Genomic DNA, 16,628 nt, shown 5'->3' on the forward strand with positions numbered 1-16,628 from the left:
CCCCCTAAATCAACTGACTTGTAAATGATGTGTTCTGTAACTACAAAATGAAGACCCCGAGAAGCTTCAGGGACCTCAAAGATCCTGGATTCAATACCTGCATATGACAGACAGAGAAACTGAGGCACGGAGAGGACGCACAGAGGCCACCACCCTGCATGAGATGAGCCTCATGGCAGAAACTTGGTTACAATGACTAATGTAATCGATCAGGCTAAGTCACTCCCTACATTTCACTTTCAAATGTTTCAAATCATGAAGATTGCTTGACTAGCTGTTGGCTTTGTGGTATGAAGACACAGCCAAAGAAAGGGTGAGCAGTCTTTTTCTTTTGACTTGGTAAAGCTAGGAAGGCAAATGAATGAGGGAAAGAAATCATATCCATATTATTCACTTTGCAGCTGTATTTATCTGGCAGTTCAGTTTGTCCGTTCAAGGGGGAAAAGGACCATTGAGGAGGGGAGGGGAGGAGAAACTCTAAGGACAAATTACAATGGGCATTCTGAAAAGACAGTAACTTCTTATTTTTCTATGGCATTTAAGACCCAGACTTGAATTCTTTATTCAATTAAAAACACCCACTAAGATCAGGCAAAATTTAACCATGTAATGCAGGATGCTGGTGGCCTTTTTGGGAGCAGAAACCACCTCCTGGCTCCAGAACTGGATCTGAGGAGAGACTCAGGGAGATGAGGGCAGGTTGCTGCATTGAAGTCTTGAGAGGACTGAAGAGGGGGCTCCATTGCTGATAAAGCTTCCCATCCTACTGCTCCAGGAAGCCCCAGGGAGCGCAGAGATGATGTGGGAAGCAGGAGGTGGAAGCTTAGGGGTTTCCACCATCTTGGAGGCCTTCAGATAAGGTGTGACCACCCACCTGTGGATCACAATAGGGACCCTGGGGAGAGGGGCTTGGAAAGGATTAAAGCAGAGTTGGAAGGAGGCCCAGGGAAGCCAGGAGGCCGAGGTGAGGCAGGCTCAATGCCCAGTCTGAGTTGTAGAGGAGTAGCTGAGCTCTGCACTTTGCCAGCCATATGACCATGGACCGATTTACCCTTCCTAAGTCACAATTTTCTCCTGTGTAAAACGAGGATAATAATAGTATGTATCACATAGAGTTGTTGAGAAAATGAAATATGATAATGTATCTAAAAGTGCTTCTTGTGCAGTCTGATATGTGTGAAAGATTTATTATTATCATCACCATCATTCTCATCATGGTTGCAATAGGACTTGCATTCTGAACATGTGACTCCTGGGACCTGGGAAGCAAAGCTTTCAAATAAAAACGAGGTTAGCTGAAGCGTAGATTCACTCTGGGAAGCAGACACTTCTGAGCAGAATGACACACCGTGGCCTTGTCAAGGCTTCTGCCATGGGAAGGAACAAAGTTACCTCCTGGGAAAAAAAAAATCTCACCAGTCTGGGTGAGAGTAGGAGCACCCCCACTTGGCCCAAGGACAAGGTCCAGAAGTGGAGAAGATTTAAGGTGGTTGTGAACACAGGATGAAGACTTTTATCAGCCTACTGCCCATGAGCATATGTAAGTTAGAAGGGAGTAAGAGGAATCTCTTTTGGGATCCCTGTAACAAAATGGGACTTCTCTCTAGTGTGGTGGGCACCATTGCGTGGCATGCAGGTGCTATGAGGAACTACGCACAATCGTGACACCAGGAGCTGCTGAAGAGATAAGACAAATAATGCTGCCATCCAGGCCTGGGGATCAGACTAAAGTCATGGAATTTTTCACCAGCAGCAGCTAAGCCTTAGTGGCCCAGCAGCAGCTCAGCCTTGGCGGCCAAGGAGCAGTGACAGCCCTGCAGACATCAAAGGCACTGGGAAAGGATCCCAACAGGGAGGCAGAGCAGAAGAGAAGGAAAATGAGGGACAAGAAATAATATTTGGGAGCAAATGTACAGTGTTCCCTGGGCACCGTCAGAAAGACTGGAAGGGGGTTCTTGTCTGGGGGCTTCTGGTGGTTCTGGAAGAGCTGTTGAAAGCAGAGTGAGACAGGAACAGCATGTGCCTGGTTATGATCCCAGTTTTCCCCTCAGGCTGGTGTGGCCTAGGAAACACACATTGTGCAAGTAAACAAATCACTATTAGGAGCTTAAAAGATCAAGCTTGGCCTTGCCTCCTTTTACAAACACTCAGACATGCAAACTGGTGTCATTTTAAGCAGCTTTCTCCATACAGGGTTTGCAAAGCTGTGTGTCAGATACGATAGTGAATCAGGACATCAATATCAATCTAGTGAGTACAAGTCGAATTTGAAAAATAAAATCATTTCGAATACAAAATCAGAGCATGTTGCACCAGTAAGGATAACTATTGCCTTGTGAAGGCTTTGTTTCCATTCTTTGTGTATGTATGTAGGCACAGTTGTGATATAAATTGTGCTTCTTTCAGTTTACAACCAATAAAAAGAAGAAGAAGAAGAGAAAACAAAAAGAAAGGGGAAAAAAAAAAACTGCATGAGAGGATGCTAAAGATCCTTTCCCAACCCAGGAGTCCAAAATGGTAGGGAAATGATCTTGACTCCAATAAATTTCACTTACTGGTTGAAGTTAGCAATAAGACCTGTTGGAATATTGTTTTTGTTCTTCACTGGCTGTGTGAACTTAGGAAAGTTGCTTAGCTTCTCTGTGCCTCATTTGCAACAATGAAGTAAAAATAACACTACTATGTCTGTATTGTTGATATTAGGATTAGTGATGATGTACATGGAGAGAATGTTGCAAAAAAGGCATTGGACTACTGATAGTTCCCCTGGAAATAAGTGGGAAGGGGGCAGAGGGCCAGATCTTTAAGATTACTTAGCAGTAGTGTGTCATTAGGATTCTTTGGTAGCAAGTGACAGACACTGACTCCACCAACATAAGCATAATTTTGTTGCCACGGTGGTAGAGTGACTCACAGAATCCAAGGAAGGGTTGACCAAGCAGGATTTAGAATGAAGGAACTTGTGAAAGCTTGGGAATCTATGTGGCAGGAGCTATGATGCCCTCTGGCAAATTCAGTCCAACCTGTTCTTATCCTCATGTTCCTCCCCAAAGGGTAGAGTATGATGGACTGAGCTTGTGTCAGGCGCCCTGCCCATTGCCCTGGGAAAGTGGGGCACCTTGACTGGCAATCTCACCAAGAGTGCACATGGTGGGAGAGAGGTGGTTCCACAAAAGCAAGTTGAGTACTGCTGTCAGAGCAGAGAGAACAGGCTGAGCAGGTGAAACCCAGGGATGCTCATTTGAGTAGGAGTGCTGGGCTCTGATACCTATTATCATTGGCCCTTGCCCCTAACTCAACCTCATGGTTTTAAAGAGAAATGACCAGAAGACAATTTAGACAAACAGATATGAATACTTTCTCCAAGGACAGCTAAACTTGCGTGTTCTAACTGTGGAATCCGGATTTTCACCTCTTAGAGTCCATGAGAATAAAACTTGGGCCAAGAAAGGGGTTGAGAAGTAATAATGAAAGCTGACTCCTATAAAATGCGTATTATGTGCCAGCTGCCATTCTAAAGCATTTTATGCATATTAACCCACTTAATCCTCATAATAATCCCATGGGCTAGATAGATATTACTGTTATTTCCCCTATATTAGCAGAAAAGGAAAACAGAGGGTCAGTAGGTTAAGTCGTGTGCCCAGGGTCCTGTAGCTAGTGAAAGGTGGTGCTGGGATGGAAACCAGGTGTCCTGGCTCTGATGTCCACAGCATCAGTCACTGCTGGTCACTGCCTCTCTGATGGGCTGTGTAGAATGGGGGATACTGTGAGCTGCTTCAAAGCTGGTAGTGCTTCACTGGCTGGGCGCTACTATTGTACTACAATTCCCAGCATGCAACTGGGCTGGCTATCATCTTAACCCCTTCTTCACCAAAAGTTTCTCACTGTCTTGGGTAAAATCTTTTTTACTGGCAAAATCTGATCTCCCTCATGGATAACTATGCAATTGAGGCATAAATGTAGATATAAGTGGCAGTAGATAGTGGAGAGGGTAAGATTCTAAGTTAAAATACCCTCTGCATTTTTTAGTATTTGAAGGAAGACATTGGAGATTACTATGGGAAAGATTTTTTTAACTTAGAAATGTGTGCTATGAAAACATCGATGGGGATGTTTTAAAGCACCCATTCTCAAACTTGGCTACACTTTAGAATCACCTGGGAAATTAAAAAAAATCCTTAAAGTTTGGGTCACATTCCTAGAGGTTCTGATTTAATTGTTCTGGGATGTGACTGTTAAAAGCTCCCTGTGAAATTCTACAGAGTTCCCCATGGGTATAAAACAGGAGGCACAGCTTGTCATGCAGTGGGGGCATATGGGAAAGCATCAGGGCTGGTCAGGGGCCCGAGGGAGCAAAGGGAAAATGCAGACAAGAGCCTTTATTGTGATTTCTGCGGGAATGGTAATGCAAGACAGAGTAAACAGGCTCAGAATTGGCTGCTTTGAATAAGTTCAGTGAGCTTTGGGACATATGGACTGTCCCTGGTTGTCTGTTACCTGGCCCTGGGGTGATTGGAGCAGGTGGATAGTGGCCCTGAGAGACAGCCCAATAAAGGAAATGGTTGGGGGTATGGACGCTGGCTCAGTTGGTTTGCATTGGAAAGGTGTGCTCTCCCACGTGAGTCATTTACTGTCTCTCGGAATTGGCTAACCCTGGGAGGGGCAGTCCCTCCAAGGTCAGCACAGCTCCAGTTGTCAAAGCATCAGGATACAGAAAATTTAAAAACATGCTTAATGTACCCTTCCACTCTTCAGCAGAAAGCAGCTGACCGGGCTTAAAGAGAACTGGGAACAGCTTGAAGCCTGGGGAACCATCCCATTAGGAGTGGTGTTCGCAGCGAAGGAAGCAGGGGGGCCAGTGAAACCGGGAGGATTTCAGCCCCGGCCCTATTTAGTTGACCAAGATTCCAAACCTGTCACGGAATGACACCCAGGCGAATGGGAAGAAAGGCGGCAAGTTCTGCTTTAAAAAGCCTCCTTGTAGAGACATCTGCACTCCCATGTTTATTGCAGCACTATTCGCAATAATCAAGATATGGAATCAAATTAGATGTCCAACAACAGATGAATGGATAGAGAAAATGTAGCATATATACACTATGGAATACTATTTAGCCTTAAAAAAAAAAAAAAAAAAGTGAAGTCCTGTCATTCATAGCAACATGGATGTTGGAACTGGAGGACATTATGTTAACTGAAATAAGCCAAAAACAGAAAGTTAAACACCACATGTTCTCATTCATACATGGTAGCTTTAAAAAGTTGATCTCATAGAAGTAAAAAGTAGAACAGGGGATACTAGAGTCTGGGAAGGGTAGGGGGAGGTGGGGGGCATACAGAGAGTTTTGTTAAAGGATGTAAAATTACAACTAGAAAGGAGGAATAAGTTCTAGTGTTCTCTACCAGTGTAGAATGACCATAGTTAACAATAATATAGAGTTTCAAGTAGCTGTAGCTAGAAAGAGGATATTGAATGTTCCCAACACAAAGAAATGATAAATATCTGAGATGATGGATATGCTGATTATCCTGATGTATCAAAATATCACTGTGTACCCCGTGCATATGTACACTTATTATTTGTCAATTAAAAAATAAATTTTTAAGAAAGCCTCCTTGAAGCAGTACCCACAAATTATTTATCTTTCTGTGCCCTTGACTAAATGATCATTACCTGGGAGAAATGGTTAAAATGGTCTTGTAAAAGAGAAAAGTCAGTTTAGAGATGTGGGCTGGTACTTCACTCTTAAAAAATAGAGTTTTTCTTAATTTTTGTTACCAAAGTTAAGTATGCTGAATTTATACATTTCTATGCCTATCTTCAAACTCGAGCAGAACCTGAATTACCCATTGATTGGAGTTTATTGCTTATGTCCCCAAGGGAAGTGCCTCCTCTGGCTCATGCTGGTGGGAGAAATTGAACCAGCCCTGCTTTCTCTCCCGGGTTTAATTCCCAGCAAAGGAAAAACAATGTAATTCATGATGATGTCAATGATAATGACGACAACAACAATAACCAACCTTTAACACATCCTTATAATGTGCCAGACTCTGTTGTAGGTGCATTAGAATCATTACCTCATTTAATCATTGTAACACAGTTTGGTTAATTTGCCCCCATTTTTCATATGAGCAAACTGAGGCACGGAGAAGCTAGGCAGCATGGCCAAGAATAAGAGGCTGCGCTGGCTTAAAAGTGAGGCATTCAGATATTAGCGTCCATGCTCTTAATCGCTCCACAGCACCATCTCCTTGGATCACAGTGATTTCCTGGAGCAAAGGTAATCTGATCTTACTCACACAGGAGCAGGCAATAACTGCCTGAGTATAGAACTCCTAAGAGGCGATTGGTATTGGAACCCTGAGCTAGTCTAGTTACATAACCAGCATAACCCTTGGAAAAGCTGTCGCACAAGGGAAGGCTGCCTCTGGGGCTAGAAGAAAGAATATGCCAAGATCTGGTTCTGCAGTAGATGAGCTGTTTGACCTTGGGCCCAACTCTTCACATTTAGGCTCTGATTTTCAAAGGAAGTTCTTGGGCTGGGTAATCTCTGGAGATCCTGTCCTGTAAGCAGCCCCTGCCAGCACTCCTACTGGGGAGTGATTACCATAAAGACAAGGAAAGTGTTAAGCAGGTTCTTGCACCTCCCAAAGTAAGTAGCAAATAGCTGTTTGGGTGTCCTGAGGAGTTCTGAAAACATTGGGCCTAGTTGCCTCCTGCTTCATCTTGCACCATATGCCTGAAGTTAGTGAATGAATAAACATCACTCATGGCTATTTCTGGATGCTCAAGAAACTTTGAAAAAAAGAAAAGAATGATTATTTCGTGAGGAGAGTATATAGAAGACCCAGGGGAAGACAGGGTAGGGAGGAGAGTGAGGATTCTCTTTGTTTTGATCCTAGAATTCCCATTAGGTGGACTGGAAATGCTAGACTTCCCATTGTTGGACTGGAAATGCTAATATCCTGAAACTCTTAGGACCTCTGCATGAAGAATTGTCCTGCCCCAAATGCTCTTAGCACCCCCACTGAGAAGGAGTAAAAGAGTTTCTCACAGTGGAAACACTGCGAACCTCTTTGTGCATTTTTCTGAACATCAATCAATAATCCATTAACTCGGGGAAGCTGAATGCTCTTCATACAGGAATCCAAAATAAATTACAGATATTCTCTAGGAAGAACTGTAGGAAGGTTCTGCGAGCTTGAACAAGGCATTTCATTTCCTTGGGCCTCAGTTTATTTATCTTTATAGCACTAATATTCTATAGCTTCCTAATTTCTCTCCCCAGAAAGGAGAAATAACTTGTAAACACAGAGGCTTAGAAAGAGTTTGTTATTCCCATTTGGGGCATGCTAGGTACATGTACTGCAGTTAACCAAAATGCACATGGTAAAGTTTAAGCCAAAAGAATGCAGAATCAGGCCGGGTGCGGTGGCTCACGCCTGTAATCCCAGCACTTTGGGAGGCCGAGGCAGGTCGATCAAGGTCAGAAGATTGAGACCATCCTGGCTAACACAGTGAAACCCTGTCTCTACTAAAAAGACAAAAAATTAGCCGGGCGTGGTCGCTGGCGCCTGTAGTCCCAGCTACTTGGAGGCTGAGGCAGGAGAATGGCGTGAACCCGGGAGGCAGAGCTTGCAGTGAGCCGAGATTGTGCCACTGCACTCCAGCCTGGGCAACAGAGCGAGACTCCGTATCCAAAAAAAAAAAAAGAAAAAGAAAAAGAAAAAAGAATGCAGAATCAAATTATCCCAGAATATTTTTAATAAGGTATGATTTTAACGATTTAGTGTTTTTTTCTGGAAATATATTTGAATTTTATCAGACCTAAGCACCAAAAATTTAGGCAAGGTCATGGAAGGCCACCCTTTTCACTGACTAGACTTGAATAGAAATCTACTCAAGAAAAGAAGTTTGTTAGGGGATTAAAAAAAGGATAATTCTAAGTCATGGGCAAGGTGAAAATAATCCAGCCAGAAAATATATTTGGGGGTGGTACTAAGGAAAAGCAGTGGCTCTAAGAGGTATTGCCCTAGAGTGGGGCATGGTTATTGTAATATAAAGTTGAAAATATTATTACTTTTCTATCTTCCTCTGCTTCTTTATGCCTGAATCACTCCCAAGATAGTTCTTAGCAGGTTTTCTTTTGTTTTGTTTTTCAACATTTTTATTTTTGAGACAGAGTCTCACTGTGTCCCCCAGGCTGGAGTGCGGTGGTGTGATCTCAACTCACTGAACCTCCACCTCCTGGATTCAAGCGATTCTCCTGCCTCAGCCTCCTGAGTAGCTGGGACTACAGGCCCCCGCCATCATGCCTGGCTAATATACATATATATATATAGTATTTTTAGTAGAGACGGGGTTTCGCTATGTTGGCCAGGCTGGTCTGCAGTTATTTTTTTTTTTAAAAAGATCCTTCTTCATTCTTTCGAGGAAGCTATTAACTACTTTTGTTTTGTTTTAGTTTATTGGTTTAAGATTCTGAAGTTAAGAGGAAAATCATGCAACTAATCTGTTCATGCTTTGGAAACTTGAACTTCATGATTTTGGATTTCAGCCTTTTTGCTTTTGTCCTATCCCTTTAGAAGGGATCTGTTTTGTTTTGTTTGGCTTTATATTCTCGTTCTGGAAGAACTCAGAGCTTTCCATTGCTGCTCGTGACTTACGGCCTGTGTTACACCCATTGGTTTCTGTAGGAATGATGACCCAAGAAGCGAAGAATTTGACCGCAGAAAATAGCAAAGCAATGACGAATCTGGTTATGACCACAGGATTAGTGCCCTGAGGGTCCAGGGCAGAAATGGGTGTTAATAGCAGGGAAGCACCAGGCTTCTGCACCAGCCTACTGCTGGCTCACATTCAACACTGCCCCTATTGCTCCCAGCAGTGCAGCAAAGAAGGCAAAGGAACCCAGGCTTGCTGGGCCCCCTGCAGGCCAGGTGCTTCCCATACATTGTCTCTATTGATCATTTCACCTGCCCTGTGAGCAAGGCATTATCCCCACTGAAGCTTACAGAAGTTAGACTTGTCCAAGATCATATATTTTGGCTTCAAACTGACTTCTCTTTCCAAAAATATTTTTCATGTGACTTCTTATTTTTGATGTATATGAACTTATGGACAGTTCTTGAATTTTTGTCTATGTGAAGCACATATTGTGTGACATATTTGCATGGGGCCAGGCATGGTGGCTCACGCTTGTAATCCAGCACTTTGAGAGGCTGAGGCGAGTGGATTACCTGAGGTCAGGAGTTCGAGACCCGTCTGGCCAACATGACAAAACCCTGTCTCTACGGAAAATATAAAAATTAGCCAAGTGTGGTGGCAGGCGTCTATAATCCCAGCTACTCAGGAGGCTGAGGCAGGAGAATCATTTGAACCCAGGAGGCGGAGGCTGCACTGAGTTGAGAGTGCACTACTGCACTGCAGCCTGGGAAACAGAGAGAGATTCTGTCAAAAAAAATTTTTAAAAGTCTGCATGGTATTGTTTGCTTATATGATGTTTAGAACAAGGAAATGACTGAGGCTGACCACACTCTGGCTCTGGAGGCTCTCTGGGGATACCTGGAGGACTCTTCGGGTCATACCAATCCACTAGGATGCAGCCTAATGTGAAGATTACAACTCAAGTCTTGGCTTTGCTATTTAGCAGCTGAGTAACCTTGGGCAAGTTTTCCTACTCTCTCAGCCTCAGTTTCCTCATATATGGCATGGAAATAATACTAGTGCTTCTCTTACAGGATCACTGTGAAAAGAACATGAGATGCCCTTCGCAGGGACATGGATGGAGCTGGAAGTCATTATCTTCAGCAAACTAACACAGGAACAGAAAACCAAACACCGCATGTTCTCACTCATAAGTGGGAGCTGAACGATGAGAACATGGACACAGGGAGGGGAACAACGCATACTGGGGCCTGTGGGGGGCAGATGGGGAGAGGGAGAGCATCAGGATAAATAGCTAATGCATGCTGGGCTTAATACCTAGGTCATAGATTGATAGGTGCAGCAAACCACCATGGCACACATTTACCTATGCAACAAACCTGCACCTCCTGCACATGTACCCCAAAACTTAAAATAAAATAAAATTTTAAAAGGACACGAGATAATGTAAGAAAGTAGTTAGCACATAGAAAGCTGTTACTATTCCAGTATGTCTCCTACTACCCACGGTGCCCCTTATATAAGAGCGCCCTCCTGAGGCTGTCAGAATAACTGGGCGAGACAGGGACTGAGAGGGAACACCAGGCCTGAAGAGTGGGGAGAACAGACTGGAATGGATTCCTGACCGAAACTACACCTGCTCAACCCCAGGCCTGTGTAATAGGCACTTCCACTTTAGTGTAAGGGTAGATCCCAAAACCCTGAAGAAACACAGTCCAGAGCTGGCATCCTTCTGGCTATTTGCTAGAGTGGAGCCAGATTTCAGAGGGCTCTCTCAAATGACAATGTCAGCACTAGGAGCTGATGGTTAAAGCTTTGCAAGAAAACAGCATCCAGCCTCTTCTTTTGCTACTCTCATGGGCCAACATGTAAGTGAGTAATGGTGGACACAGGCCTTGCTTAAGTGGTGAGTCTACTGTGCAACCTTTGACTATAATTATGTTGCTCAGATTAGAACTAGGTAAACACTGGATTTGTTTTGTTTTTTTACTACGAGCAAGTGAATCTTATTTCTTACTCAGCATAGTTGTCCAAGTTTGTTTGTTCAACAAATGTTTAAGCGTGTTCTCTATGTGTGGCGCATGTGGCACCGGGCATTCAGTAGAAAGCTAGAGGCCGGGTGTGGTGGCTTATGCCTGTAATCCCAGCACTTTGGGAAGCTGAGGCAGGTGGATCACCTGAAGTCAGGAGTTCGAGACCAGCCTGGCCAATATGGTGAAACCCTGTCTCTACTAAAAATACAAAAATTAGCTGGGCATGGTGTCACATGCTTGATTCTCCTGCCTCTCCTGCCGGCTGAGGCAGGAGAATCACTTGAACCTTGGAGCCGCAGGTTGTAGTGAGCTGAGATCGTGCCATTGCACTCCAGCCTGGGCAACAAGAGTGGGACTGTCTCAAAACAAGACACAAAAACAAAAAAGAAAGCTACACCCACAGAGTTCCTGCCTTCTACTGGAGGAGACGAGCAATTAAACAAGAGAAAACAAGTGCGGTGAGGGCGATGTGCAGGCTGGCAGAGAAGCAATAGTCGCACAGAATCCTGACTACGGTGTGGGGACGTTTTGGCCTTGATCCCTCCAGAAAACCTCCTAGGGCCCCAACTTCCCTGTGCATGTCAGGTGACCACGGCAGTGGGCAGCATCCCACCTCAGCCTCTTCTCCCAGTGAGATCTGGGAAACCTCCTCCCTCCTTTGCCTCTGAATCCTCACAAACATGACCAAGGGTTTTGAGGCATAGTTTTTAGGAAAAAAAACCAGGGAACAAGGAGAATAATACTAAACAAGAAAAAAGTACAAGAAGTAAAAAGTATCATGCCTTACTGGGACTTGCTTAGGTGGTGAACATTGTGCTAAGAATCTTTCTATGTATATCACACTGTGTCATTCATTTCTCTGCGGTTGGTACTGTTGATATGACCATTTTTCCAGATAAGGAAACTGAAGGTAAAGAGGAGAAAGAAATAGGTCATAAACCTAACCAAAGGCAGAGCTATGATTTGAACCCAAGAAAATGTGAAAGTAAATTGATCATTTCTTAAGGGCAATTTTATTTTATTTTATTTTATTTATTTTTTGCAGGGGCAGTAGAGGGAGACATTGCTATTCCCAGAAAGGGGTCTTTAGGGAGAATAAAGAAAGGAATCATTGATAGGAGTGCTAAATCCTCCGGTACGTGGTAATGCTGGCCACAGAAGGAGCTCAGTAACTATTGAATAAGGCAGTGAGGGAGGGCATGAGGAAGGGAGTGAGGGAATGAGTGAGGCCCCTCCCAGCCTACCAGGACATGTACGGCTTTTCTCTCATGAATCCCAGTCACAGGCCAGCTGCCTGCATCCTCTTTTCTTCCATCTTGCAGCTGCCAGGCATTCAGGGTAGCTTGGTAGTTGGTTTCCACCACTCTCCTCAGTCCCTGAAATCCTCCTTACAACACTGGCTGTACCTGGGACTTGGTCTCCATGGCTTCTCCAGATGTTACTGCCCTGGAAGGCAATCCCACAGGACCATTTTATTTTAAGGGTCAGAGGGCTATAGTAGTTTAAGACCCCTGGTGGATGCCTGAAACCATGGATAGTACTGAACCTTATATATATTATACTAAATTTTGATTTTTTGTTTGTTTGTTTTTGAGACAGGGTCTTGCTATGTTGCCCAGGCTGGAGTGCGGTAGCTATTCACAGCCATGATGGTAGCTGACTGCAGCCTCAATCTCCTAGGCTCAAGGGATCCTCCTGCCTCAGCCTCCTGAGAAGCTGGGACCACAGCAGCATACTATCTTTTTGATCTGATACCTGAGATGGCTACTAAGTGACTAATGGATTGGTAGCATAGACATCGTGGATACACTGGATAAAAGGATGATTAACATCTGAGGGTGGAGTGGGAGGGCGCAAGATTTCATCACGATACTCAGAATGGTGCTCAATTTAAAACTTATAAATTATTTATTTTTGGAACTTTCCATTTAATGTTTTTGGACCTCAGTTCACCAAGGGTAACTGAAACTTCAAAAAGTGAAACTGCTGATAAGAGGGAACCACTGTATGACAAACAGTAAATATAAGGAAGTTGTAGAGGTTATATAACCATCCCAAACACTCCATGAATGACCTACTTTTAGCTCTGACTGTCTATCATATGGTCTCCCCAGAGTCAGATGACAGTCTTGCCACTTGCCACCTGGGTGGTGGTGATCTTTAGCAGGTTATTTAATCTCCCTAACCGTATCTGTAAAATGGACCCCATCTGCTCAGGTTGGAGTGAGCATTCAAGATCGTTCTGTACTTGAAAGCTCTTAGTACAAGGAAAATGCTAAATAAATGTTGTCAAGGACTGAATTTTGTCCCCCCAAAATTCATATTGAAGCCCTAACCTCCAATGTGACTATATTTGGCGATAGCGCCTTTAGAAGGTAATTAAGGTCAAATGAGGTCAAAAAGCATGGAGCCCTAATGCAATAGGATTTCTGTCCTTAGGAAAAAGGGGGCCGGGCGAGGTGGCTCACACCTGTAATCCTAGCACTTTGGGATGCCAAGGCAAGCAGATGGCTTGAGATCATGCGTTTGAGGCCAGCTGGGCAACATGGTGAAACCCCATCTCTATAAAAAATACAAAAATTAACCTGGCATGGTGATGCGCATGAGTAGTCCAGCTACTTGGGAGGCTGAGGTGGGTGGATGGTTTGAGCCTTGGGGGCGGAGATTGCAGTGAGCCGAGATGTGCCTCTGCACTGCAGCCGAGGCAATAGAGCCAGACCTTGTCTGAAAAAAAAAAAAGGAAGAAAGAAAAGAAAAGAAAAATGGAAGAGACACCAGAGGTGCACATGCACAGAGGGGAAAGGTCATATGGGGACACAGAGAGAGAGTGACTGTCTGCAAGAGACCTCAGGAAAAACCAACCCTGCCAACACGTTGATCCTGGACTTCCAGTATCCAGAACAATGAGAAAATAGATTTCTGTTGTTTATGCCATCCAATCTGTGGTATTTCGTTATGGCAACCTGAGCAGACTAATACACATGTTCCGTCTACTTCTTTTGCTTTCCTTGTTGTTTGAACACATTTGCCAGGTGAAGTGTCAGAGCTCCTGTATCAGAAAGTGGTCAATGTGTGGGTTGGTAAGAAGAATTTACCAAAAACAGTATAGATTTGAAAAAGGAAAGTTTTAGAAAGAAAGAACGCGCAAAAGGGTGCAGCAGGGTGCCTCCGTGAGAGAGGGCTGAGCATGCCACGGTGATTTTCCTTAGGAGCATTTATGGACCTTATGGTGGGAGCTTAAGGGTAAGTTTGGCCATATTAGCCAGGTAGGCCAAATCAAATACATGATTACATCTGTGAATATTTTGGTGCCTTAATGTCAGCAAGGGTTGCACAATGAGTTTTGACATGCATGAATCCTGGAGATGTATAGAAATTCTAGTTACTTATGACATTTTTGAAAGAGATCTAGATACTGACTTTAGATACTAGGGAAGTTTAATTACTTCTAAATTCCTCAGATAAGGAGTTTTTGTCCTGGAGACTGCTCGATGGTCACAGGTGATTTTCCTCTCCTCATTTGCTCCCTGACAAATATCTTGGTAAAATCTTGGACCCTTTATATTCCCCCATGTTCACGTCTACCTGCTGCTTATTGGGGTCTCAAGAAAGGGAAAATGGCCCAGTGAAGAGGGGTGATGAATCTGTCTGGCTACTTCCTGCTGAAAGGGGGCTTTAAGGGGTAAGTTGCATCTTTCCCTTTTTTGCTGTGTCATAGAAGGAATGAAGGGTCATGAAAAACGCATTCACCGGGGATGGGGACTGGCTTCTATCAAAAGGCCCTATATAAATGGAAGTTGCTGTTGCAGGCCAGTGTTGAGATTGCATAGTCATCTGTAGGTGGAATCGTTGTATTCTGGAAGATACAAACTTATTGAGAGCTTTAAAAAGGCAGGGAGGAAATATTAAAAGAAAAATGACAATGAATAAAGGTTCAAGGAATGGGAGAAGCCCAGTCCTGGTTACTTTGGGAAAGTGTCTGTAACCATTTGGCTTGTTTGAAAATTTACTGGACATTAGTTTCCACTTCTCCAGACAACAGATTTTGCTGATGACAGCACACACTCCTCCTTGTTCAGGTGGAGGTAATCAAGAACCCGTCTATTATCAAAAACCGTCTCTGCTAGTGAGTCTAAAGACTTTTCCAGTGCTGATAGACTTGTGCCAGTTTTTTATAAGGCTATTTAAAAGGAGGTGGTAAGTTATTGTAGTGTGATTTCATGGTAAGTAAAACCTCCCCAAAGAGTGACAGTTGCGATAGTTTCCACAACTCCAGCCCCAGTAAGGCCCTGTTTCTTCTGGAATGGAATTCTGAATTGGAAGTTATACTCAAGACAGTGATTTGAGTGGGAGCTATTGTTCCTAGAGCACAATCACCGGAATGAAGAGAATTATGAAGGTGGCATAGGGCCAAAGCTTGAAAAGGGTTTAAATAATTATTGGCAGAGCCACAAAGCCATGAGTCCACGAGGGGCAGGTATTACAGTGTGATGAGCTTATGAATGCATAAAACATATGTAGATACGAATCTGTTTTATCATGTACTAGTTCAAAACACACACACATCTATTATATAAAGTTAAAATTTATCAAATCTTACACAAACACTTATGGACCATACATGGCGCCATTTGCAGTCAACAGAAATGCAGCCAAGCATGGTGGCACATGCTTGTAGTCCTAGCTGCTTGGGAGGCTGAGACAGGAGGATTGCTTGAACCCAGGAGTTCAAGGCTACAGTGAGTCATGATTGCACCACTGCACTCCACCCTGGGCGACAGAACGAGACCCTGTTTCAAAACAAACAAACAACACCCAAAAACATAAAGATGTGGTATTAAGTCATAATTGCATAAAATTAACTGTAGTAATACTATGCTACTGTAATAGTCTTGTAGCCACCTCCTGTTGCTATTGCAGTGAGCTCAAATGTTGGGAGTATTCACTTAAAACACCGTGTAACACTATCATCTCCATGTGAGCCGTTCACCTCTCTAGTAAATTGCATATCACAGTAAAAATGATTTCCTGAGATTCGTGTGCATTTTTTCATCATGTTTAGTACAATGCTATCAACCTTGAATAACACCACAGAACCCATACAAAGTTCCACTAGTGATGCTGGAAGTACTCCCAGGAAGCAGAGAAAAAGTCATGATGTTATTTTTTTTAAAAAAGGTGAACTGCTCATTGTGTAACAGATTGAGATCTGCCGCTGTGCTTGCCCACCATTTCAAGATAAATGAATTCAGTGTAAAGACCATTGTAAAAGAAGAAAAGGAAATTCATGAAGCTATCGCTGCAGCAACACCAGCAGGCACGACAACCTTGCAATTTTTGCAAAAATTTTTTATATTGATGCATAATAGATGCACATAGTTCTAGGGTGTATGTGATAATTTAATACATTCATGTATTTTGTAAAGATCACATCAGTGTACTTGGGATATCCAACACATTAAATATTTGTCTTTTTTTGTTATACTAGAATTGTTTGAATTCATCTGACTATTTTTGAATGTTCAAGATGTCATTCTAAACTATGGCTCCCTACTGATATATCTAACCCTATTTCTTCTATCAAACCATATATTTGTACCCAATTTTCCGCTTTTCTTCATCCCCCTGACTCTTTCCCTTCCCAGCCTCTAGTATCCACCAATCTACTTCCTATCTTCATGAGATCCGCTTTTTTTAGTTCCCACATCTGAGTGAGAACATGTGATATTTGTCTTCCTATGATTGACTTATTTCACTTAACATAATGTCCTCCAGTTCTATCCATGTTGCTGCAAATGACAGGATTTCGTTCTTTTTTATGGCTGAATAATATTCCAGTGCAGTATATGTACCACATTTTCTTTATCTGTTCATTCATTGATGGGCACTTAGGTTGATTCCACATTCTGGCTATTGTAAACAGT

Source organism: Rhinopithecus roxellana, chromosome 11 (assembly GCF_007565055.1).
Source record: "Rhinopithecus roxellana isolate Shanxi Qingling chromosome 11, ASM756505v1, whole genome shotgun sequence".
In the NCBI taxonomy this organism is placed as follows: Eukaryota; Metazoa; Chordata; class Mammalia; order Primates; family Cercopithecidae; genus Rhinopithecus; species Rhinopithecus roxellana.